Here is a 27,485-nt window from a genome sequence, read left to right on the forward strand (position 1 = left end):
AAAATGTAATAACCGTGTTCGATAATTTTACTTCACAGCCCATGCCATATGAAGTATTCATAAACCCAGTACAAACCAGCTTTACATTGCATAGCAGATCACACCTTAATTTCCTGCTTCTCTCCTTTTGCAAAGCATAGTCAACTTTCAAATGTAAGGAGGATGGTGGATCAAAGCCTTATACCCCTTCAGTATGAAAATTTGTATTTGTCGCCATTGTCCTTTTTCAAGCTGTCCAAACTGCCGTGCTTCTAAACAAAGGGTACCACAAGACAAACATATTCTCCAGAGGACAAACTCTTGGCTCAGCTGTTTCCACTACTGAGCCACTGAAAGACTTTTATATGGGCATGCAATCATCAGGATGAAAATATGTGACAAATGGGATTGTAGATAGGAGAATAAAGTTCTAAATGAGAAAGCACAAGATATAAATTTATTCCTGAAAATTCAAGTGTGTTAGTACAGGAAGAGTATTGTTTTCAGTTTAGTCCAAGATAGGTCATTTACAGATTGAATGAGTTTTAAAAACTCATTCCCAAAGGAAAAAGGTTTCCTTTGGGAAGGCTGTGCATATGTCAGCATTCTACCTGATCCTTTTTAATACTCAGGGAGAAGAAATGTATCAGTGGGTTAGGCAAGTAGATTATATAGCAGATAACAAGTTTGGTGAAGGCAGATTTTTCATGACAGTTGATGCAACACATCTGTAAGAGATATTACACATGAAAGTCCACACGCTGCTAGAATGTCTCATAAAGAAAAAGAAAAAAAAAGAAAGACTTTTCTCTAGCTTCTTTTTAGCATCTTATTTTATTTAGCATCTTATTATTGCAATTTATTTTTCATAAATAACTTGTCTAATTGTTTCACTTTTATTACTGAAGGCCAAATGGGATTGAAAAAAATACCTTATTAAATACAAAAACTAAAAGAAATGTGTCAGCCTGTTCACCAAGAATCTCCAGACAAGATGGTGACAATTTATTTACCAGTGCAAAGAAAAATATTTTCAGTGTAAACTTAGATCTTATAAAAACAGCTGTAAAAAACCTACCACATCAGTGTTACATCAGATAGATGTTGCATAAAAAGAACCTTTAAAATGGTTTGCAAATTAAATAATGTTCAATAACTGACAATAATATTAGGCATTAGTTGGTCGTTGTTGTTTTTTAAAGAGATACCTTTATCATGCCATGAAATCATAATGTAAGTGGCTACATGAATAATTTAATCTGAATTCATTGAAGACATCCAGTTTTATATGGCACATTTATTCTAAATCTAATATGTCTATATATATTTGCAATCAGTTATCACCACGGTTGGTTACCAGGGTTCTAATTTGGCCTTTATCTAGCTGCACATTTCCAAAGTATTATTTGTGAGTTGAAAACCTCAATTTTCTTATTTTAAAGTTCACTATTTAATATTCCAAATGTTGGTACACAGAGGATCGAAAAGTACAGCCTACAGGTCACATGGACTGTGAGAAGCATTTGTATGCAGGCGCATGCAAACACGTACCTTTTCTGGCCATCCTTCTGAAGCCATGCTTTTCTTATGCACCTTCATGTTACGTCCTAACAATTAAACAGTCTTTAATGAACAGAACCTCGAAGCCCACTCCATTAGCACTTGAATGACAACACATTCAACCAGCAAAATCCTATCTTTGCACCTGGCAGATAAGGCGTTATTTTTCAGGCATGCACACTCTTTGCCTCAAATGAAACAGAAAAAAGTCTTTCTGTATGCAGAGAGCATTCAAAACCAAGTACATTGACAGTAACACATTATTTTCATCCACAGAGCCCACACACGATGCCATACCCTTTTAGCTCACCTTCTATCACTGTACATCAGCTATCTCCTCACAGAAACAGTTCCCATCCTGCATCACATCTCAATGGCAAAATCCAGAACAAAAGCATATGAAGCACTATTACCCTCCTGCAAACTTTCTGGATAAAAGGAGCATGTATAGCAAAGGATGCACCTGACATTATTATTCCTAAAATACGGCAACTATGTATTTTGCAGTTTTGACGTGTGAGTGTTGGTGGATTCAACTTAGTGGCTAAAGATGCTCCTGCCACAAGATATCCACCCATATGTGTTCCTTGATTGCTGTTGCTAGACAGGAAGGTGGAATAGCCCCAAACCCACTGCAGCATAGTCATGTAAACTGGTATTCATGTTCAGTTACCTTAGCATGCTTGACTGTAAATGCTTCAGCTCAGGAACTGGTTCTTGTATGCTTCAGCTAGTACTGGCATTTCTAGCAGCAAGATCTGCTACAGAGCAAACAACAGAAAGCACCAGCTGCCTCAGACACACAACTTTAATCCACCTGTTTTCATCTGCATTTCATTAATATCTCACTAATGGATATAAATTCTCCCTTACTGCCATAAACAACAGAGAAGACATGTAATAGATGAAGAAATGCTGAATTCTATACATATGCAGTCTGAAAATAACATGAAAATCAGCAGAGTGCCAAGTAACAGTGTATAGAGCTGCTATGCACAGTAATCTGATTGTTCCAGAAGATATATTTTTTTGAAAACCATGCAATTTGCAGAGACAGAAACAAGATCTAAGAGCAAAATGGGAGACCACATTCTGAAATTCATTTACACTGAGAAAGATTCTGGGGTCATAGTAAATGAGCTAATTAAGCATGAACATTCAGCACAGTGCTACAGATAAGAAAATGACTGTGATTCCTGGATGCTTAAGCCAGCAAATGCTAAGATTACTGAATAGCTGGTATTTATCTCTGTAAAGAGTATTAGTGAGACCATTACCGGAATATTATGTCACGCTGTGCAGTGCACACTTCAAAAATTACTGGGTAAAAAGTTAGAAGGGATTCAAAAAAAGGTCTTCAAAATAACTTGTAATATGGAAAATCCATCTGTGAAAGTGTCAATAAACTCTAATCAGTTTATCAATTAGAAGGCTAAGATATGACTTGATAAGCATCTACAAATACATGTAAGTAAGTTTCCTGGCTTATAGCTCCTTACAATAACAATTTTTAAAATGTATAATGAGATCCAGTAACCAGAAAACAAAGATGAAGTTCAGGCTCAGGTTTACATTTCAACTGTGAGCCTAAAGAATCACAGGGAAAATATTAGGAGAGAGGTGCATTCTCAAGCATTTTTGTCTTTTTTAAATCATACCTATTTTTTCAACATATGCCATATCTTGTGCAGAAATTATGTGCAGCCTAGGGACTGTCACTAAATGAACACAATGGTCCCTTTTGCTCTTAAAATTCATGAAGCTCTGAGTATTCCTTAAATTGCATCGTTAAAACAATTTTTTTTAAAAAGCAAGGGAGTCCCCAGGAAAAATATGTTTATTTCCCTATATGTTTCTCAAGTGGATGTCATCTAGAACAGTATCTGATTGTATTTCAAAGTCTTCCACAGTCTATTCAGAACCTATTTGTCGTATTCAGTACTCAAAGATTAATTCCTAAAGACTTTTTAAAGAGGCATGTAAGCTGAGCATCAGGAATCACCAAAGACAATCGCAGACAACAGCAAGACCTGGAGCACACGGTGTAAGGCACTCACAGGCAGACTGAGTTCCAGCAGACTGTTTCTAATTAAACTCTTGTTTATAATGTTCTAAACAATGCCTCTGCTTTCACCATCCTAGAATAAAATCTTCCACTGCTATGCATAGATTGATTTTCAAAGCTTTGCACTTGTTCTTGTGAAGTCTCCCCTGTATAGGGTAGCAGCTGTCAACAGCTGGACAGCCACCCTGCTGCCTTCTTTCAAATTGCACCTGCGTGTCTGGGATGCTTACAAAAAGCTTGCGAACATTTAGGCTACTAAGACTCTGTAAAAATTTTCCTTTCTAGGTGAGCAGTTTTGTCTTAATGTACTATACTGCCCATTTATGATACCCCATTTTACCCATATGGTTAAACCCTATACTTCTGGGAACAAGGACTGCCTTTTTGCCTTAACTCTATACAGGCCTGGGCACATTGTACAATGTTTTTAAGTACTGTTGTTTCCAGCAAGTCAAGGAGTCTTTTCCTACAAGGAATACTATCCACTAAATATCACATTTAACAATTCAAAACAAACTTCTAATTTCTACTATCAATCTTCACTTTTTGTCCTTGCCTAGTTATTTGTACACCTCCTTTTCTCTAGGTTTCCCCTATTGCCATTTTTGTCAAGTTCATTGAGTCCAAGCATCTATTTCCTTACTTCACAGTCACCCCTTCCGCAAATACCTTTCCTGTCCTGGCATCACCATCTGCATCTGCTTCACATTCATTTCCTTGATTTTCAACACTCTGTATAGCTATGTTACTGCCCATATACTATTTTCAGTCACCTGCTACCCTTCTTTCCAATTTTCATGTTCCTCACATTCCTTCTGTTGACCTCTTTCAAAATCTCTTCCATTGTTTTTTGTCACCTGATCTCTGTATGCAGAAATGCTTTTGGAAATATGTATACACATAAAACTTCCACTACCCTCTATAATCTCTTCTCATTACCTGGCATTTTTCCTACAGTCTCCCCAGTAATAGTTTTCTGATTTCCTATAAACTGAAGAGTGCTGCCTTGTTCTTCCCTGATTCATGGCTCATAGCTCAAGAAATCTTGGTGTAATCATTTTTTTCGATCTGTAAGACCATGTCTAGTTCACTGATGTTTCTAAAGTTAATCCATCAAGATATATACCGTATGTAAATAACCATATGATATTGTTCCCACTATTTTCTTTTATTCTTACCTTGCATCTCAAATTATTTGTTATTCTTACTTGTTGCAGGATGTCAAAATTACACAGTAAGTCTTTGTAGATATCTCTATTCACTCTGTAATATGTTGTGTTCACTTTTGGCTGCCGCATAGGTGATGTAAGCAATGGAAGTTTGTATGAATAATATGAAAAGAATTTTGCTAATGTAAGGAGCGCTTTAAGAAAGCATAAATCCCAGAGGAAAAAAGAAATTTGAATAGTTCACTGCATTGGGAGAGGACTATGAGGTAGTAAAAAGAGACAGGTGGTTAATATCAAAAGCCTATTAGCCACTGATGATACAAAATATTATTTGGTAATATTCTCGTGCACACATGCATCCTCATTTTAAAGGAGTGAGCTATCACGAAGATACACAGTTGTGCTGTCAGCAAAAGGTAGCTATTATGCTCAACAACCAGACCAAAGTTGAAGTGGAATCTGACTCAGAACGTGAAAATATGAACAAACCAAAGTTGTGAAAAAAACATTTAAATTGGCCTTACAAGTTGAAGTACAAGAGATATTCCATTTAGTCTTTTATGTTTAAAAAGGCACTAACAAAAGTAATTAAAAAATGTATGACAGAGCATGTTAAGCTATTCACTATGTAAGGGGACATACTTTGGTACCCATATTTTACTGCTCACCTTTTCAAAAAGTGCTTTTGTGCATATAATTACGCTTGAGAAGCTAATGTGGGAAGTTTACATCTAGTGAGCCTTGTTGATTAGACATCTTCCTTTTACCCCTTGCATTCAACTTGTTAATCACGAAGCGTATTACCAATGCCATTCCCCCTTGGTGGTCACAAGCTTTCAGAACTTTTTTTCAAGTTACACAGTGCTGTAGCTTTGATAGATAATAACTGAGGTGAGCTCTTTGCACCATGTCCCTCATTTTCTTCTGTCTTTTGACCATTCTCCCACTGACATTAGGAATTTAGTTACAAATGCTATAACAAATATCAACACACTTGTTCTTTGTTTTAAAATTTGGTTTAACCAGACTTGATCTTGATAAGCACACTTTTAAGACTACAGGCTGCATAGCAGAGATGCATTAATCAAGCATGGTAAAAAAAGGTGATTTAACGTCAGTCTTGTTTTGCAAAAATAGGGGGCTCTTTAGACTCCCTGTTTATTTGCCACACGGAGCATTCAGCAAGACGGGGCTAATTCAGTGAAGGAAGGTTCTTTTTAGATGAACTGAAAGGAAAAAGAAGCTTTCAAGGGAAAACAACGCTCTACTCTTCATTCTGCACCAAATAACTGTGCAAATCTGGTTTAACTAACTTGCTAGTGCTACAAAAGTACAGCACACATAATAAAAGAAGAACTTATTTATTCATGGCTGTCTAGGGAAAGTAGGCAAAAAGCAATCTTTCTGAGTTCAGTTAAAATAAAGACAAAATTATTCATATATTAGTGTGCATTTCAAATAAATACTGAATTTATAAATAACATTATATCTCATTAGGTCTTCATCTTATTAATTCACTTCTGGTAAAAGATTTAGGGCCAAATTTTGAGAACCAACACCATCTGGACCTTAAGTTTATGTCCAGAAGGATAATTTCTGACATCAAATGTGTCTGGCATCACATGTGTCTTTATCTATCTTATCCCAGTATATTGAAAGTCAAAATCCTGTTATTTGTACCCACATCAATTATGTTCATCAGTGGATGGTGGCACAAAGTCAAAAACCTGGTTTTAAAACTTGTTCTAGAACTACTTTACATAAGCTGTTCTGTGAAAAGAGAAAAAAAGGGATAAACAAACAAAAAGCAAAACAGTTCTGCTACTTAGCACAGTCTAGATGAAATTACTTTCATATATAATTCATTAAAGCTCCAGTATTAAACAGGTTAAAGCATTTTTATTCAATGGATTTCAGTGCTATGAATCCTTCAGAATAGTAGTTAAAAATGGAATAATCTTGCATTATTTGTAACTATGGTGGAGATATGTGTTTTGGTTAATGCAGTTATAAAGGAACTTTCCTGAGCTGCAAATGTACTGTATTAAATTACCAGTTATTGCCATAGATGGATGTGCTGGGAAATGCTTGTTTTGCCCAGTCCATCCTGAGGACAGTGCAAATTAGAATCAATGAAGCAGCATGGTTCTTTTCAAGCTGCATCTCCACATTTCTCTTCTTGCTAATTCTGCAATCAAGAATATTCTAGACTATCTGCTGTACTATCTACTCTTCCTATCAAGAAATTAATTTCCCACACAAGCTTGTAAATCTATGATTCTGTCTCTTCAAGCAAATGATTTTTCATTTTAATGACAATTAAAAATCAGGTGGAAAAATTATGTATTTTGATCGGAAATGTAAATCTTTGTTTTCTTCAACAAAGAAAAAAAGCAGTGTTTTTTTATTATTTCAGGATGAATTAAGAGTCTCTCTTCTCCCATTTTTTTTAACACCTAAATATTAACAATCAATGGGATAGTCTAAGAAGACATTCACAGAATTGATGGGGAAGATGTGGCATCTTCTTTTTTTCCAAGCAGCCCAAAAGCAAGGCCTTTCAGTCAGATGTGGGACTCATGTTCAAACACATACCTGTTCTTTTTGATGGGATTTGAACCTTTATTTCCCAGGAGAGTATCTTTACCAACAGGTTTCAGTATATTTCTCAGTAAGTTGTTCTCAATACCTCTTCTTGACACCAACGCTTTTTATAGAAAAGTGCGATATATATTGCATTAGAAACCGAGTACAAACTATTTTACAGCTGATAGATAGCTTACTTGCAAAACCCAGTTTTCAGTCAGTGCCTCAACTAAGATGCATTTTCTGCAAGTGGAATAGCAGGAGAGACCATGAGAGATAGCATGCTTGCAATTAGCCTATGGAAAATTTGGACAAAAAATGCTACAGAAGAATCTTTGGTTAAAAAGTGCTGGAAAGCACTGCCTGCTTCTCATTTTTCTGAAATATTTCTTCTTCTAAACAATCAGAAAAATCCAATTCAAAAATCACAAACAGTTTTGCATTAAAGTAATTTTTAATATCTTAAATAAATAAAATCACCTTAAATTATCTACATCATGGATCCAAAGGCCATCCAGATATTTCTGAAAAAGCATTGTTATTTTGACAGTTGGAGCAAAACACTTGCAAAGCTGGATTTTAAGACACATCTATTTCACTGTCTTCAAATAGCAAGTTGGCTTAATACTGGCTCAGATATCTGAAAATATTACTGGTTTTAGTCAAAGTTTGCACTTGAAAAAACTTGTAAGGGTTTGCAGATGTCTGTCTTATGTTCAGCTATATTTTTTCCTCTTCTTGCTTGTTTTTCCTAGCAGACCCATATTAAATCAAACAAAAACAAACAAGAAACATTCCCACACCTTGGTCAATACACCACACTAGCAAAAGATTGCAGTGTGGCTCCAGATCAATTGTATAACCGACAGAGGCTACAGAAAGCTAATCACTCCTATTTTTCTGTTGAAGTGTGGAAGGAGCCAACATATTGACCAGCATGAATTAGCAGACAATATTTTAACTATCGAACTGAATCACATGATAAACTGCAGATGATGAAAAATTTGCAACTGCCAAAGGGGGCCTGTGAATGCAGAATAACGCAAGGCAGTGCAATCCCTGAAATAGCCCCAAGCCTCCCTGTATGGCAAAATGGCACAGGCAGACACAGTGAAATGATTTCAGCTACTGGTCCCAAAGGAGTACAGGGGTATCCCACTGACACTTGGTTAAGCAAATAAACTGTGCTTCATAAGCAAATAAACGATGCTTAACGTAAGTACTCCACTGCTGTGAGATGGCTACATTGCCTCCAGCTCCAGTTTGGTGGGAAGGAGTCAGGTGAGTACTAGTTCAGGATTACCTCTACTGGACTCCACCGCATGACATGGGCATGCTCCGAAGAGCTGAGGGACACAGCTCCCAGAGACTTTCAGTGGAGTTGCCATAGCCCACCCTTGTTTTCTAGGTGGCTGTGACTTAAAAGTAAATATTTTTGCATTGGTGCCACATTAGGTAGAACACATGTGAGATATACACACACATTTTAATAAAGAATGCTTCCCAAAGAGCTGAAGCAAGTATTAAAAAAGGAAAACATAAGCAGTACCTGTTGAAATTATTTCAGGGAATCATTCAAGAGTGCCCAAAAAGCAAGGCAACTCATCAAGACCCTAGCAAGAGAGCCAGCTGGCAAGCCCACCACATTTCCAAAGCAACAGCCAGAGTAGACTGTGGCAGCTGCCAGCTGATCAGATGTTGTTGCTGATGAGATACTATTTTCCATATATTTATATCTAACAACTCCACTACTATCTAAAACATACTTTTTGTTCACAAAAACAGAGCCTACAATGGAAAACTGATGTGAATAAGAAATTTAGAGGCAAAATTATATATTCGATGTTTAGATGGCAGTTAGACTCCATATTCCAAGAATGCACAGGGATCTGAACCATAGTTCACCACCTCTGCCCCAAATACTTCAAGGGATAAAATATATGAATAAACTTGAACCTTCAAAAAAAACCCCTTTATTCTACAGAAAGGCCTTGCACACTACCCACACAGAGCTCTGCAGAAGTGTTTTCAGGTACTGGTCATGGGAGCCCACCTGTGCAGATCAGATTATAAATTCAAAAGGAAACACTGACAGCTCTTGGGCTTGAAACCACCTTATGAGACAGCCTGAGAGCGGGTGCTTTAAGGTACAAAGTCAGGACTCCTGTGATAAAAGCAGCTCCTACCCTACCTCCCAAGCCAAAGTCCAAACTATTGCTTCCTCTGGCAAGGCCACCACAACTGCTTGAAGGCAAGGGCATGAATGAAAGGTGGCAACTCATGGTCTAAGTATGTTGTTCTAAAATCAGGTCCCTGAACTCTGCGCTGGCTCCTGGCCACTGAGCTACATGAACTTTTACACTGGCTAAAAATGGCATATTTGCACATTGTTAATTATATAAAGTGAACTAGCCTGTTTATACCAGCTGGTGGTGTTTGCAGTAATTTAAGCACTTCAGTGGCTTACTGGGCATTTATTTCTAAGCTTCTAGGAGGTGTACTAAGGAAAAGAAAACAGAAATACTGTAAAACACTAATCCTGTCTCTCAAGGCTATGAAATTCAAATGGCCACACAAGTCTTTTGATGCTGATGCTGTTTTACAGGCCATGATCAGGTAAAGGAAGTTAGCTAAAATCATGATGTCTTCAAAAAAGCATTACATGACAGCTTGACTGGAACGTTAGATGTGAACACCTCTTTTCCAAAGCTTTTATTAAAAATCTCAGTGTTCAAAGGCAACAAATTAAAAGTGCTACTCAAAGTTTATTTAAAGACAATTCAGCAGATGTGCACTTAGCCTCACAAGCACTTGAATGTGCAGCATAGGACAGGATACAAGACTCTTCAGCATAGTCATCCGAAGAGGTGAAGAATATGAAAGAAAAACTCTATTTAATTGAAACAAAAGATGATTAGAATTTCCTTGAATAGCAGCTGTCCCTGACAACACTGACTTAATTAGGCCCTAAGCAAGCTCTGTCACGGACCACTACTAAGACACTTCCCTCCCAAACTTCAGCATTCCCTGTACCACTGGTCCTCCCCTCTCCAATGCAACATGCAGTCTGTAAATCACACCAGCTACTGTGTTAGCTGTTTCATAATGTAAACAAACAGGGACTAGACGCTCAAGCTCTTATTTTTGTAGACAGGAGACAACATCCTGCTTAAATTGCATTCAGGGTGATTTTAGTGATCTTAATTCAAACCTCAGTTAAATCACAGAGCCACCTAATCCCATGATCTGTTTTTTTCTGTTGTACCTAATAGAATTTCTTCTGTTGCTCAGTCTGAAATTTTCACATCCAGAGTTGTTTCTCTGAAGTTGAAGTTCTCAAATTTTATCTCTTTGGAGAGGACAGCCTTCTGGAATGGTTCAAACTCTCAATCTATTGCTTCATCATATTTTTAATGCTATTTTCAGCTCTTCAGGATCTCCATGTCTACAGAATCTAAAAAGGCAATTCTGAGTTCAAGAGGATTTTCTTTTTTTCAAGGTCAAGTGCAACCCAATCGCCTTATTTCTTCCCCTTCCACACCCAAGGGATGGCACCTTATGGCACCTTAGGGAAAGAGAGCAAGTTACATAAGGAGGAACAAAGGAGTCTGAGATATTCCTACCTGTGTTTCTTGTAAGCCTCTGTTCTACTTTTGCAAAGATGAATATGCTATTTTGGCTATCTGTATTGTCAGAGCCTGCTCTGGAAGAGAGAGGGCGTGGGGAAGGGAGTGGAGAATAGTTCCTGCAGGGCTGCTTCTCACATCACATATGCCTGGAAAGATAGCAATGTATTGGAACAAGTGCAGAGAGAGAAACAAAGAGTTGGGGCAAATTATACTCCTCACCGAATGAAGAAGACAAAAGACACCAGATTAATCAGAAGCAGGTTCCCATCTTCTTGAAGCAAACTAAACAAATACATTGTCTCAGACTACAGCTAGACTGCAAAATTACAAATTAATGATACACAAAAGAATCTATGTTAAAAGAGCATTATTAAAGTTGCCATTCAAATGCTGGAATTCAGACTTAGGAAAAGACAGAACTGTCTGTACAGACATCATCATTCACCTCTCATCCGCTCCAAGAATATCTCATCTACAACAACATTTTGTTGCATAATCATACTCTGAGTGCCGACCTACCAAATCTCACAGACCAACAGTTAGACAAGGGGCTCACATCCCATTCTCTCCCACTGCAAGCTCTATACCTTTCAGCACAACATGGGACCTTCCTCTTGTCCTGTGACTTTGCATCAGGTTTCCCCAAGTGCATGGACCTGAGGCAGTCTGTGTGCAGCCCACAGATGAAGCACCGGGAGGAGTTGTGCCTGGTGGGTAATGTGCCACCCAGTGCTTCACCACTGTGGTCCACTTCATGTCATAGTGTCCAAATGTATCAGATTGAGTACACCGAGAGGGCAAAAAATTGAGGCATGCATCATTTCTTCAACTGCAGAACCTGTCTGATTTGATGTGCAGAATGGACTATGCTCAGCTAATGGGCTTGCCTATTTCCTGCACACTCTGCAAACCTTTTTACACAGGCAGTACGATTAACTTACTCACAGTTCTTCCTACAGAGGTCCTCAATAGAATTTCTGAAGACTTCCTGGGCATTCAGCCATCTTCCCAAAACACATCTATGAAAGAGGCTAGTGGCATTAACCTTGTACAGCTGAATCTGAAGCAGACAATAAAGTCATAGTTTTTCTCACACCATTCCCAGGCCTGGGATCCTGCCTCACTAAAGAGATCCCTCACTAGTAACCCTGTTCTATAAAATGGTTCCTGATGTACTTGGCCAGCCCACCTCATTCTTTGACTCTTCCACTCTAATTCCTGCTCTCATCATTCTGCTTTTGAACAGCTGATTCCCAGTTTCCCATTTCTTCCCCCTTCTCCAATCCTAACAGCAAGATCTCCATCATTCCTCACCTAGTTATCACAGTAAATTCCAATATTTTGTTTTCTTGTCCTAATTCATTACCAACTGCTTTTTCCAGTTCCTTCTCCAGTTTTCTTTTCTGACTCTCCTCCAGTCTCTGTCTCACCACACTTTGAATTTATTCCATTTCCCCCTTCTGCTTTTACTCTACTCCCCATAGCAAGAACAGACTACTTGCTCTCCTTGAGGAGACCAGGCTCACCAGAAATCAATTAAGGGGAAAGGCTTCTGAAACTCCTGTAGCCCTGACCTCGAGCATATTCAAATATTTTGTAGCAGCAACAGTTATTCAGCATGGTCATTTCTGAGCTACATGGACCATGTTCAGTTATTCTATAGAGATGATACAGATGTAGCTTGAGCATCTTTTTGGGATCTGTCTGTGGAAAATCAGTGTGAAGACAAATGGCGATTGAATTTTTTTGGCCATTTTAACTATGGAAATTCAAAAATTCTCCAGCTAGTATTTGCCAATTTCAGTTTTCACAGAGATTGCAAAAGGGTTCCCCCTGACAAAGAGAGAACCTTTTCTCCAAACATCTGGGAAGGCTAGAGAATTTTAAAGATATAATCTCAGAACATCACAGCATGGGCAAAACAAAATATCTTTCCTTTGATAGTATAACAGTGCGCAAGGAGCGAAGGAGAGAAAATGATAAAAGGAAGTGACTGAAAAAAATGACTGTATCATTTTGACTGAAATTTTCAAAAAAAAATTCAAACATGCAAAGTGAAAGTTTGAAAAGCTACATACCCATTAAGGTATCCTGCTCAGACCAGTTTCCAGTTGCCACTTATTGTAAGGAAATGCTGTAAAAGGTTTTATACAACTACACTTATGTACTTTTTAACTCCTGTGTTTCTGCGGGAATTAAATTATTTATTAGGAAAAATTTGTAACATTTTGCATACTATGTTTATAACTTAGATTATAAAACTAGAAACTCTATGTCTTTCTAGGTTCAACAAATATTGCTCAGGAATGGTTTGCATGCAGTTGTTCTTGACTTTGGACAGAAGGATGGATTCATGCTTTCCTAAGTTTTCTTTCAAATCTATTTTCTCTGATTGACATAACCCTTTTTACAAGTCCTACACCTACACACCCTTAAAACTACAAATACGGACATTCACATCATCAGTAGCCTAAAATAATCCCTTTTGCACCAGCAACATATAAAGAGAGGCACTGCTTGTGCTAACTGCAGCTAAATTTATCAAACTCTGAGTATTTTGCCTCTAGCCATTTCAGATACTACAAGTCATGCAAAGATACACAGAAATTAAAAAATCTGAGGACTGTTGAGGCTACATTTCCATTAGCAAGAGGTAGAGGTGCCAACAGAAGCAGATTTATAGGTGAAACTATTGGTGCTGAGGACCTACTGTTGGCAACAATAGACAAATACATATTTTGGGTGTTTTACTATGGACTAGCCCTACTCTGGTCCCATGGACAGTCAGTTAGCTGTTGGAGTGGAGCAGGTGAGTTCCTGGAGTGCATCTTCCGACTTTATTTCGTGAGAAAGGAGCTAGTTCCTGTCCAGTCTCTCCAACTGAGGGACTCACTTCAAAAGAGCACTCCTGGCCCAAACCAGGACCCTAATGTGGGCACATCTCGACAATGAGGTTTCTGAAGCTGTAGTACAAACCAAGACTGACCCTATTGAAGTTAGTGTTATGAAGGGACGTAAGCAAGATCTAAATCAGGACCCTGTAACAATATTACTGAGCTTTAAAACTGAATTACCAATGCTTACATAAAGGTTTATATTTGCCTACAAGGAAAAGGAAGGAAAGCAGACAGTTTGAGGTCTGAGCAGGTAAATTAGAGATGATGCTCATCAACATTTTAAAGAATTGCCAGGAACTGTTAGCTGGATAAGCTAGGTAGCCTGTAAATTCATTACTATCTTAGCTGAACTCTCCAGATATGCTGCAGGAAGAGAAAACCTACTTTACTTTTTGTTGGGGTCATGCAGGGCTGGATGCAGAGAATCTGGGTGGACTGTGTGACATGAGGAATTTACAAACTCTTGCAGGGTAGCCAGAAGCTACCAATTTCTAGATTCCCAGAAGTCCCTATTATAACTGAATTCTAAAAATTTAAGAGGAAACTGTGATGTAAACATTTGTATTGTTCTAGTTATAATGCCTGCAGCCCAAGTAACTCTTATCCAAATGAGGCATATAAATTAATTCTTCTGATGAGCAAGGGAGATTCTTTGCTTATTTATCCAGTGCAGGCGAAGGGACCTGTGTGTGTGTAAGAGTTTGGGGAGTTGTTTGTTTGATTTAATGAGTACAATTTCTGTATTGCATTTTCAAGCATACATGAAATTTCAAGTGGACCATTATTTCTATGCAGAGCCTCATGGAAGTATACCCTTACAGATCTTAAGAAAGAAAAGCACACTATATGGTTTGAGATGTTCCTCCCTCTACTTTTCCATAGAATGAAACAAAAAAAAAATCCTATAACAAAACCTGTAACTTTAAAAACCAGTATTCAGCAAATACGAAAAAAAATGAAGAAGATTCAGGCTCTTTCTCCATGACCAGCTTTTCTACCTTCTCGATTCAGCCAGCTAAGGTCAGTCCAATAAAAAGAAGTCAATGCTTGATCCAGATCCCAGGCCAGATATTATTTCTTTGACACATTTCCATCTCTGCCACAAAGGTTTGAAAGATTTTTCATTCTTCTGTTGTACCAGGGCCAGAAGACTCAAATGCCAAAAAAACTTACTCCAATAGTTAATCATCATTCATGATAAAAAGAAAATTGCACCTTGTTCATATTGTGTATTCTAATAATAAATGGAAAATCTCATGTTCTTTGTCTGTTAGGTTAAAAAGTTCCCTACTTCCCAGTATCTGCTCCCTTTCTTCCCTGTAGACTGTAGTCAAATAAATTCTTAACCTTTCCTTAAGATAGAAATAGATTAATTTCTTTAAATCCTATGAGTGTAATCCAGTTTTCCAGATGCCAAATCATTTCTCTGGTTCTTTCCTAAATATTCCCCAGTTTTTCAACTCATTTTTAAGTGTGAGCTCCAAAGCTAGACTTTAAACCAGAAGTTTAAAATATAGGTTTCAGAAGTGCCAAGTATGGGCAAAATGTTGTTATGTGAAGGCCTATATTGGGTTTGCGTGGCAAGGTTTGGGGGGGGGGCGGCGCTACAGGGGTGGCTTCTGTGAGAAGCTGTTAGAAGCTTCCCCATGTCCAACAGAGCCAATGCCAGCCAGCTCCAAGATGGATCCGCTGCTGGCCAAGGCCGAGCCCATCAGCGATGGTGGTAGTGCCTCTGGGATAGCATATTTAAGAAGGGGAAAAAGTTACTGCACAGCAGCAATTGCAGCCAGAGAGAGGAGTGAGAATATGTGAGAGGAACAACTCGCAGACACCAAGGTCAGTGAAGAAGGAGGGGGAGGAGGTGCTCCAGGCGCCGGAGCAGAGATTCCCCTGCAGCCCGTGGTGAAGACCATGGTGAGGCAGGCTGTCCCCCTGCAGCCCATGGAGGTCCACGGTAGAGCAGATATCCACCTGCAGCCTGTGGAGGACCCCACGCCAGAGCAGGTGGATGTGCCCTGGCAATGGCTGTGACCCCGTGGAGAGCCCACGCAGGAACAGGCTCCTGGCAGGACCTGTGGCCCATGGAGAGACAGGAGCCCACGCTGGAGCAAGTTTGCTGGCAGGACTTGTGACCCTGTGGGGGGACCCACGCTGGAGCAGTCTGTTCCTGAAGGACTGCACCTCGTGGAAGGACCCATGCTGGAGCAGTTTGTGAAGAACTGTAGCCTGTGGGAAGGACTCATGTTGGAGAAGTTCATGGAGGACTGTCTTCCATGAGAGGGACCCCATGCTGGAGCAGGGGAAGAGTGTAAGGCGTCCTGCCCCTAAGGAAGAAGGAATGGCAGAAACAACGTGTGATGAACTGACTGCAACCTCCATTTCCCATCCCCCTGTGCTGCTGGAGGGGACGAGGTAGAGAATTCAGGAGTAAAGTTGAGCCTGGGAAGAAGGGAGGGGTGGGTGGAAAGTGTTTTTAAGATTTGGTTTTATTTCTCATTTTCCTACTCTGATTTGATTGGTAATAAATTAAATTAATTTTTTTTCCCTAAGTCGAGTCTGTTTTGCCCATGACGGTAATTGGTGAGTGATCTGTCCCTGTCCTTATCTTGACCCATGAGCCTTTCATTATATTATTTTCTCTCCCCTGTGCAGCTGAGGAGGGGAGTGATAGAGCAGCTTTGGTGGGCACCTGGCATCCAGCCAGAGTCAACCCACCACAAGGCAGATCTTCTAAGTTGCCAGACTAGAAAAGAAAATCTGTCACCACTAAAATGAACCTGTTTATGAAAGTCAGACAAAGCCCAAGTGAAACAGAAAGGTACAAACTGTATGGTTTAAAAGCTCTCTGACAAAGGGGTCTCAAAAGCGCCTGGTATGGTTCTAGGTCAGCATGGTTCTGGTCTGAGGGATTCTACAAGCAAAAGGAGACATTTAGCATTGATGCCACTTACAGACACCTTTCCTGTACCTTGACAATGGGTTGATGCTGGCTATCCCTCTTGAAACTGATTATAAGGCACTCCTGTGTGGAAACACAGGAGATGACTGGAATTTACTGTGAGCTTTGTCATCATAGTTACCATACCCAAATCCTGAAACTCCTCAGCCCGGTTCATGCTTTTACAGACGTGGCCTTTCAGAGGCATTGACAGTAGGTCAGGTCAGACTGAGGAGAATGAAGCCAAGGCTTGTGACTAAATTATGGATGGTGTGCAGACTTGGGGTCCTGCTCTTAACATCTCCTGCCTATGTTTTTTCTATCCCTTTTCTGACCCTTTCTTTTCTTTGGCATACTTCTGTCTTCATTCAATAACATATTAGCTTAGCAGACCAGGAATATCCCTCTTGAAATTTCTTTTGAGGTCATGATTAGTGAAAAACTGGAAGTAATACTCAACAAAACATGTGACCAACATAAATTTGTTCAGCTTTGGAGTGTGCTATTGTAGCAATCTTCCAGCAATGAAGTTAAGAGTCATTATCATCCTCAGAACTACCTAAACCAAGTCAGCCAGGTGCATTTTTCTTCTAGAAGTACTCACTAGCTGAAGGAATAAAGAATTTTGTCTAAACCAGACTTGTATTTCACAGCTGTTGTTGAACTTGATGTATTCTTCAAGTGTTTTAACATCCATCCTAGCTGTATTAAGATGTAATGCTGGTCATCTACTATAAACCCTAAAAAAAAGTTAGTTTTTAAAGAGAAATCTCCTACCCCTTATGAGCGTTTACCACTGTACTGGCAGAATAGTCACTTTTTGACTCTCCAGCTCAAAAGGGGAGATGGGAAACTGGCTTCATATCCCAATGAACAGAGAGAGGAGTGCAGAGTTGTGCACATTCTGCAGAAGGGGACCATCAAGAAGAGAGGTGAGATAAGTTCAACTACAACCACATTGGAAGACCCCAATACAACTCCACTGGATCTCACACAGGGCCTGTGCTTTCTAGGACTACAATAAAAAGGGTTGGGTTTTTTTACCGTTTATAATTAGAATTGTTACATGTTACTAAAAACAACAGATTTCCACATAAAAATGTGTCATGGTTTAGGCCCAGCCAGCAACAAAGCAGCACACAGCCGCTCACTCACTCCTCCCCCCCCCGGCGGGATGGGGAGGAGAAAATACAACAAAAGGGCTCATGAGTCGAGACAAGGACAGGGAGGGATCACTCACCAATTATGGTCACAGGCAAAACAGACTCGACTTGGGGAAAAAGAAATCAATTTAATTTGTTACTAATCAAATCAGAATAGGATAATGAGGAATAGAACCATATCTTAAAAACACACCTTCCCCCCACCCCTCTCTTCTTCCTGGGCTCAGCTTTGCTCCCGATTCCTCTACCTCCTCCTCCCCCCAGCAGCACAGGGGGACGGGAACGGGGGTTGCAGTCACTTCATCACACGCTGTTTCTGCCACTCCTTCCTCCTCCGGGGGAGGACTCCTCACACTCTTCCCCTGCTCCAGCGTGGGGTCCCTCTCACGGGGTCAGCCCTCCATGAGCTTCTCCAACGTGAGTCCTGTCCACGCACTGCAGTCCTCCACGAACTGCTCCAGCGTGGGCTTTCCCTCGGAGTGACGGCCTTCTCCGGGCCCAGCCACCTGCTCCGGCGTGGGGTCCTCCACGGGCTGCAGGGGAATCTCTGCTCTGGCGCACCTCCTCCCTCTCCTTCTTCACTGATCTCGGTGTCTGCATGGTTGTTTCTCTCACATCCCACTCCTCTCTTCACTGCAGCTCTCCTCTTTCAGCAGTCCTTCCCCTTCTTCAATATGCCGTCACAGAGGCGCTACCACCATCGCTGATGGGCTTGGCCTTGGCCAGCAGCGGGTCCGACTTGGAGCCCGGGAAGCTTCTAGCAGCTTCTCACAGGAGCCACCCCTGTAGCCCCTCCCTGGCTACCAAAACCCCGCCACACAAACCCAACACAAAATGGCAGGCACGTACAGTCAGGAAGGACTATGTTGAGGCTTTTTGATAATTATCCATGAAACTTTCCAATTTCTCTTCTGTTTTCTCCCTCTTAACAAGAGGTACTTGACAAGTGGCTAAAAGCCAAAACTGTAACAATCAGTAAAAATATTTTTTCTCTTCTCAATCTCATTTTACCCAAAAGTATTTTGTTTTGTCTTTGGAACAACCTTTCAGTCAAAAAGCTACACAAAATCAATGGGTTTATTTTCTTTGTAAGGCACCATTTCTTGTTGCACATTGAAACCTTAATAACTTTAAAGCAACTCATCCTTCCCAGGGGAGGAGAACTTGTCAGCATCTTAAATCTACTACACGAGCTCTGTGCTGTATGATCTAGACGAGAAAACTGTTATACAATACAATGAAGTATAAATCTGTATTACATGAGCTTTGTTCAAGTGCAATTCTGTCAGGTTACCCTGAGATAGTCAGAAAGTCAGGGAGACCTCACCCAATACAGGAAAAAGAAGATTAATGGATAACAGTGTTGTCCAACTGGAGGCTTCTATCTGGGAACTTATGGAATAAGCACAAAAGTGTTAATAATTCTTGTTAAATTAGTTTGCAGGATCTCAGCCCTATCCCAAGGGGAGATCCCATGGCTGCACTTTTCATTCCATTTTGCTGTAACCTCCATATCCCCCACCTCATTTCAAAACCCGTCTTCTCCTAACCCTGTTGGCTGATCCACAGCTGACCTCCACTCCCTCTCCACTCCATAGCCCTACTTGTTCAGGCTCAGCCATGTGCTTTCATATAGGGGCCTACGATGATTGCACAATCATTAGAGCCCTTAAATGGCTTATGTCTGCAGGAGAGGTCACTCACATGCTACAAGCCCTCAGCAGGACCCTGAACCACTGAATCAACTATTTCCAGTCAGCACAGAGTGCTGTTGGAGCGCTTCAAGCTGTATCAGTGAGTGGTAATGGCCTGCATTGTATGGTATGAAGGGGAAGAAAACCCCTCTTTTTTAGACGACTTCTTTAGCCCAGACCATTACAGCACAGCTGCATGTCCTCCTCACACCCAGGCCTGTCCGCTCAGCTTTGTGAGGGGCCATTCACAGGAAAGACGTTTGGGTCTCAGGGCAGCCGTGTCCCTTCTAGTCCAAGGAAAGTGCCTCGCAGAGACATAAGCATTTTGAAATGTTTGGAAAAGCCTGTCTGGAAGCCTGCCGGTTTCTGACACTATGCAGCTTTGCCTTTTTACATATCCAAAGAGAAAGTCCTGTCAGAAAGATTTGTTCTGGCACAAGTTGTTTTGTAAGGAAGAACCTGGAAGCCCCATTTCAAGCATTCTTTCTTCTTTTATCTTTGTCTCGAGTACACTGACATGAAATTAATCTCATCTCAAAGTTTAAAGAACTTAATTCCATATTCTTTTGTGGCTGTTAAAAGAAAGAAGCAGCAGGCAAATTTAACTACAATGTGAGGTTCAATTATTTCAATTACCACCTCCTGCCTAAATGAAGTCTGTTCCTTCAAAGACATGTGCAATTTTACACTCATTTGCTCTTAAAATAGCATTAATTATAATAGTTTCACTGGAAATGATAAAAGAATACATGAACAAATTAAATAATTACTTACATTAAAAAGTTGCATACATGTTTAATTTATAAATTAGTTATTTACCTTACATAATTTATCATGCAGCCAAAAACAAGTCTAAACAAGTATCTCATGAATGTAACATAAGATTTTGTTCCCTTTTTTACACATATTGTAAGTCATATTAATATGGGATCCCAATCTGGAGGCCATTTCACAAAGCAGAATAGACAGATCTTAAGTGGTCGATACTTACAAAAAGCACAGTGAAGTGGTATAACTTACAAGGGAAACTATCATGCTATCACTTTGGTGCTTTTCTGGGATGGGGATGATAGGTGTTGGTGGGACTGTTCCTCTGTGTGGGATTTTGCTAGAGTGTGGATCAATGAAATGAAAGAACAAAGGGGGGAAAAAAGAGAGAAAAACAAAGCAGAGGAGGAGATAAGAGAACAAAAGATTGTTACACAGTCAGAAAAGGAGTGAAGTGACTGTGAAGCTGGCAATGGTGCTTCACACAGGGTCCCAGGACATCCACTGCAAAAAGCCTGCAAGGAAAAAGATGGATAAAGGCCCGCAGAGGAAGGAAGGCAGGTCTTCATGACATTTTCTGTAGGAAAACAGTATTTGTCAGTCTCTGTGTAAGGATTTTATTTCAGTTATGCGAAATGGTAGTGAATAAAGGCCTTACAGTGGAGAAAATACTTCAGTGTAGCAGTGAAGTGAGTTTTAGTTACAGACTACCCTGTTGTATGGTTGTTGTTACTGAATTTAGTCAGAACAGAAAATGAACTGACACAAAGGGGTATATTTCTGAACGATCCATTTTAAATCATAATCATGTTTTGTGTCTAATCCTAGGAAATTGTTTCTGCACCCAGAAAAGGCAGGTGCTGTAATTTTGAGGTGAATAAACAATAAAGTAATTTAATTTCTGCTTAGACTGCCAGATTCCATTCAACCTTACCTATGGAAATCACCCTCTATGTATCCAGACAGAAATGGAACAAAAGATGTATAATCCCAGCGTGAACAATCTGCATATCAAAAATTTCATTCCCAGACTTCAGCCAGAAAAACTACAGTGGGCATTGACAATAAAATAGTGCAAGGAACCTTTAATTTCTTTGCTCTTTTTACTGTTCTCCACAGCACAGATTGATGCCGCTGTTTTTCTGGGATCAGTGTCAAAGACACCCCTACTTATTTTCAGAATACTTCCGTGCAACATACTTACTGGCTTCCCAAGACACGTACATACCTAGGTACATACTGATTCTGCATTATTAGCTTGTAAGACTGAGTCAGGAAGACAGAGAAGAATATGCTTCATTTTTTTGCAAAACCATATTATTTGTCCTATTTAGATCTAAAGATGGAGTTTGTCATGATTCTGCAGTGGGTGTGGGTGACCAGGTTTAACAGGATGAATATTAATGGAACCAGACATTGAAATTCTCTGCACAATGTTGAAGAACCTCCTGTGTTAACATTGTACTAAACACAATGGCATCATTCAGCAAATAGTAATTAATCAGATCCCAGATGATTGCTTATCTCTAAATCAAAAACACATACATTGATTTTATTCCTCATCTGTAGAAAAATTCGCAATAATTTTATTCTGGAACCACAGTCTACATGTCCAGTTAGAACTCAGTGACTCTCTGTAGGACATGTGAAAGCAGGGACTGGACTTTTAAGAGTAAACCCTGAGTATGGTCAGCAGCATCATGGGCAAAGAAATTGTACACACATAATAAAGCTGACTTAAAACAGCTAGTGTATCTTGCCTATTATTTCAAGAAGTTAACTGGTAAGGGGGGCAGAAAATCTTAGCCTTGGGGACTCACTGAAGGCATATTTTCTTATTAGGATCTTGCTGAAGGAGGAGATTTAGTGCACCAGGGCCAGGAGATTACCCTTTCTGATTGAGTAGTGATTAATGAGTGATATAAAAAGTGGGTGGAAGCACTGTTGAAACTTGTGCTCCTCAGAGATGTTCTATCTGAATAGTGAGATTGCTAGATAATAAGAGGTGCTGGCTCCTTGTTCCTCTCCATCTCAAATAATTCCAGAAGTAAATCTTATATACAACAGCTCCCACTATCTGACCTCTGATCCGTTGATCCTCCTCTCTCTGTCTCTCCATTTTACTCTTTATCTTTCCTTGGTGCTTCTCCTTAGCTGTACATATCACAGTTGCTAAAATTCTGCAAGTGTGGCATGATAAAAACACCTAGACAAATAGCTATATGTTTAATCCTCAAACATTGCTATATTAAAAACATAATTTTGTTCATTGGACATTATTTCCCTCTGCTTAATCAGGCATTGGCAGAAATAGACAATGATTCCCAGAAACAAGAAAAGAACACTTTGTGCAAAAATCTGTCAGATTTTTTCCATGATTTTTTTTTACACAGATAAGGTAAAATTGTGGGGAAAAAACCTCAAATGCTTATCCCAGAATACCTTCATTCATTCTCCATAGTGATACAAACAGTTGTCTGTATGCCCTTAAAGTTATAGAATATAGTTTAAATAGTTTTAATATTTAAAAGGAACTTTCACAAATGGGAAAAATTTATAGAAACTGGTGATAGATTTATTTTCTGCTTTTCTTTTACTTTAAAGTTATAAAAGACACGGCATATTCCTTTATTAGTTGACAGCTTTTAAAATTGCATTTAAAAGCTCTGCCAATGATATCTAAGTAACTATCATGCAGAAATTGCTTTTTCCTGCATTGTCCTCATGAATGAACATTACTTCTAGACATGATTCTAATCCATGATAAGTTACGGATCTGAAATCTTGGACTGAAATACTGTGGCCCCAATTCTGTTGACACTTTTCAAGAATTACCAGTTCTGCTGTCACTGGAAACACTCATCTGAAATTTGCTGGCCAATAAGGGTGGACAGGAGTCTTCCTTCCTCTACTGTGGCATCACCATCTAAGTGACAGTGAATACCAGTGGTCCCAGGATAAAAGAGACTGGGATCTGAAGTGGTTCCCCTGGAAAATGGTCTTGTTGCCTCTTTCAGAGGACAGAGCAAATAGGATCTGGGGCCAGAGAAAGGCAAGAGCTAAATAAGCTATCTAAAGAGCCCAGCATTCATAGAGATACCTCCTTTGTCATTTTTAACCCATGATCCAGTGGTGAATTCCCTGATAAACTAATTTCAAAATTATCCTCTTGGCTACCTACATGAACAGCAGCACGACAGCTACATGGGCAACTTTAATTCTCACATGAATGCATGTGCTTCCAAAGATATGCCCACAGTATTTGCCCTTTCCCAGAATGACATGATGAGGTGGGAAGGCACAGGAATGGTGACAACATGAGGCTGACTGTTAACATCATATTTCAATAGAATATTTCTCCAGGGGCACACCAGCTGGCCTAACCTCCAGCATGCACCAGCAGATGTGGAGCAGAAAGAGGCATTCCCAGTAGGTATTCTTGGAGAATACCACTAACAAAAGGAATGGCAGACAAACTGTCCAGTCCTCCCTGAGAAGAAGACTTTGCATGGTCTGAGGCTTATGCCAGAGGATTGAATGCCCATTTAGCGTGTGTACAGAATCTGATGGAATTTAAGGGACAGACAGGAGCTGGAAACATATGGCAATGATCAGGGAGCTCCTGACCTGCTAGATGGGACATCTGAGGTACATTTCTAACAGGTGCCTATGGATCACATGAGAAGAAACTTGACTCAAGATCAAGGCATGACTCATGGCAGGGGGAGGCTGAGCGAGTGCAAGCAATGTTTTGTGCCTTCCTCTCCAGTGTGTCAACCAGGGTACCTCATGATATCCTCAAGAGTGGTCAAAGGGTTAGACAGTCTGGACACAGGCCCCATGACCTCCTCTGGAGTGTCTGTCTTGCTGACATGATCACTACTCTCTAAATAATCGTACAATCTGGAGATAAAGCAACTAACCATTAGAGTAGTCTAATGTATTGAGCATGTCATGAATATTCATAATACAAACAAAAAATACTGTTGTCATTCAGCACAACCCAAATCAGCAGCGGATAATTTAATAAAAAAAAAATTTGAACACTGCTGAAGATGGGCCAACCATATTCTGCATAATAAATCCATTGTTCAAAGTCCCCATGCAGATTCTAGGCCTTCCTCAAGAAAAGGAAGTACAAAGTCTCATTTCCAGTTCTCTGGAGAAGTCTAACCATTAGGCAGTTCTGTAAAAGGGTAGGCACCACACCTGTGCTGTTAGAGAGCACTGACATAGAGCATAGCGATAATTTTCATGCAAGAAGCACAGCGGCGGCATTGGCTGTCAACCAGTCTTCCCACTCACTTCTTAAGTTTTAAAGATGAGCCATGAGATTCAGAGAGAAGGAACTCAAAACCACGTATTTGAGCAGTATTTGCATTCATCTAGCTCAATGTGTGGCTTTTTGAGATTGCCCTAAAACAGCCCCAATTTCTTTATTGGTTAAAGAGGGAACCTAACCACTTGTTGATGCTGCTGGGCTCAAAACCTAGCTCTTAGGCACTGCAATATTTAAGAGTAACTTCACCAGGCAGAAGGGATTTTATGCATAGATCTTTTTTTCCTCAGTACTTTATCAACAAAATATCAGCACTTGTTTTAATTCCAGAGGTGATCACTAGCTGAAGAACAACCAGATACCAGGAAAATGAGGCAAAAAAAAAAACCTTTAAAGAAATATGCACATTTTTTATGATAGCTGCAGGTACATACACATCTTTCATTCACCTGGTCTCATCTACTGTTTTATAATCCTGTGCCATTCAGATGGGATTTTATGAAAGTATCCGGATCCCTGAAAATATCTGTAATGATGCTGTTCCTGCTGACCTTTCTGTCAAGGGACATGTTGACATTTTTTAAAGATGCAATTGACCCTCAAAACAGCATCTCTTATTATGCCAATATAAAGCAAGTAGATTTGTGCCCCAGCTCAGTTTCCATCCTAGTAAAAGGAAAAATGTAATACTTTTAATATCTAGGTAAGAAACCTGGTGAAACATAGGGAATTCTTTTTATAATTGTTACCGAACTCTTTCTGCAACCTGTTAGCAGATGCCTCAGGAATGGCCCACCATGGCATGTTACAGGAAAGAGCATTACTTCAATCAAGAAGGGTTTCAGTTGCTTTACTACTTAGATTTTTCAGCAGACCACAAAAGCTTCCTTAAGAAAGGAAAAAGAAACATAAATAATACACATACATGTGTATTATGTACATGTATTATTATGTAAATGCAAAGAATATACATAAACTAGCTTCCTTTTGACACGGCTTCATGCTTCCTAATCTAGCCCAGAACAGGAGAACAGGACCTAAGAAAGAAAAGTCATACAGTCAGAAACATCTTCCAGAAGCATTACAGAAAAGAAGACTCTCCATATGTCTGTCTATTGCTGTGCAAAATAATTAAGAGTGGAAGCTAAGCAACAACAACTTTCTGGCAATTGTACTTTCTGGTACAATTAGCTTTCTCTGGGTTTCTCTCAGTAGAAAAAGCCCTGTAATGTTTTTCACCGACCCCTTTTATATAACCGTCCAGTTTCATATATTTCTTCCAATTTCTTTTTGTCTTTGCTATTGCAGGTTTTCCGCATTTCCTCCAAGGCAAAGGAAAACTAGACTGAACTATAATTAAAGGACAATACTGAACTACTGTTGGTGGGCAGATTAGAAAAAGAAGAAGAAACCAGGAATATGTTAAAAATATTCTGCAGGTATTTTCTGTTTCCACATGACATTTCTCTGCTAAATGCAATTGTAGATACACTTCTGCAGAGTATAAGAAAACAATGCTAATATTCTACATTATAACTATCTATAGATATTATGTCTTTCTACTATTATTTCATTTCAGCCTTCCTTTGTGTTTACAGCAGTGAAGTCTTTGAAAGAAGCAGCTGTATGGATAGATGTATGCTAAAGAGATCTTGCCAGCCAACAAAGCCACACGGGTTGCTGGTTAGGTAAAAAATACACGTTTGAACACAGAATTAAGTAAAAGGCTGCTTGGCCCAGCATACTCTCTCTGCCCATAGGCCAGTGACCGTGGTTAGGGAAAGAATACAAGAAACAAGGTGACTAAAGATCGATCCTTTCCCTAGTGGATTCCCCAGCTTCCTGAAAAGAGCACATTGAGGGATTTCTTCAGTCAGAAGTTGTAGACAGACTATCATCTTTAACAGCTGCTTCATAAATTTATCCAACTGTTATTAAAACCTGTATAGTCTTTTGGCCTGTACAGTATCCCAATGCAGTAAATATCAAAGTTTAATTATGTTTGATCAGCAGCTCTTTTTATTTGTTTTGAACATGATGCCTGATGGTTTCACTGGATATCCCTTCCTGCTTATGTGAAATAAAGAGGAAGTATTCCCAGGTATTATTTTTACAAGCTGTGAGATCATAATGTTTAGTGTATTCTCATATAGCAACAATCCTGTACCTCTGACTATTTCATTATCCTTCATTGTTCCTTTTCTTCTATGTCTGGGGTGAACAGAGTGTCATTCCGCACATGCAGATGGAGTATACCCTGGTACAAGCAGCCCAAGATGGCAAAATTGTGGTTTCAGCCATCCTACTAAGCAGCAATTTTCATAATCCTAGCCTTCACCACGTCTGAGCTTAAGTATGAATTTCACACATAAAGTGCTTAAATAACAGAATTTAAGGCTGAGAAATGAACTGTATAATGAAATCATAGACATTGAAATTCAGTTCTCTCCCTCCCTCCAAGCTGTAGAATCATACTCATGATTTTTAGCGTTCTTGTTTTAACTATTAGTTTTAGAATAAGGTTTTCGTGTTTGCTTATTTTTCAGTAAGCATCTTTTTCTAATTAATCCTGCAATACCTCTAGTTAATCCAAGTTTATCTGAGAAATGACAGTCTGTATTAGACTGTAGTCATACGCAGAAGAATTTGCCTTCCAAGCAATAGCAAAAGGAGAAGTTGCATTAAGTCTTATCTAGGAGGGAAGATTTCTCATTCAAATATACATTTCAAAAAACACAAGTGGAACACAACAAAAAGT

This window comes from Gymnogyps californianus, chromosome 3, assembly GCF_018139145.2.
Source record: "Gymnogyps californianus isolate 813 chromosome 3, ASM1813914v2, whole genome shotgun sequence".
Taxonomy (NCBI): Eukaryota; Metazoa; Chordata; class Aves; order Accipitriformes; family Cathartidae; genus Gymnogyps; species Gymnogyps californianus.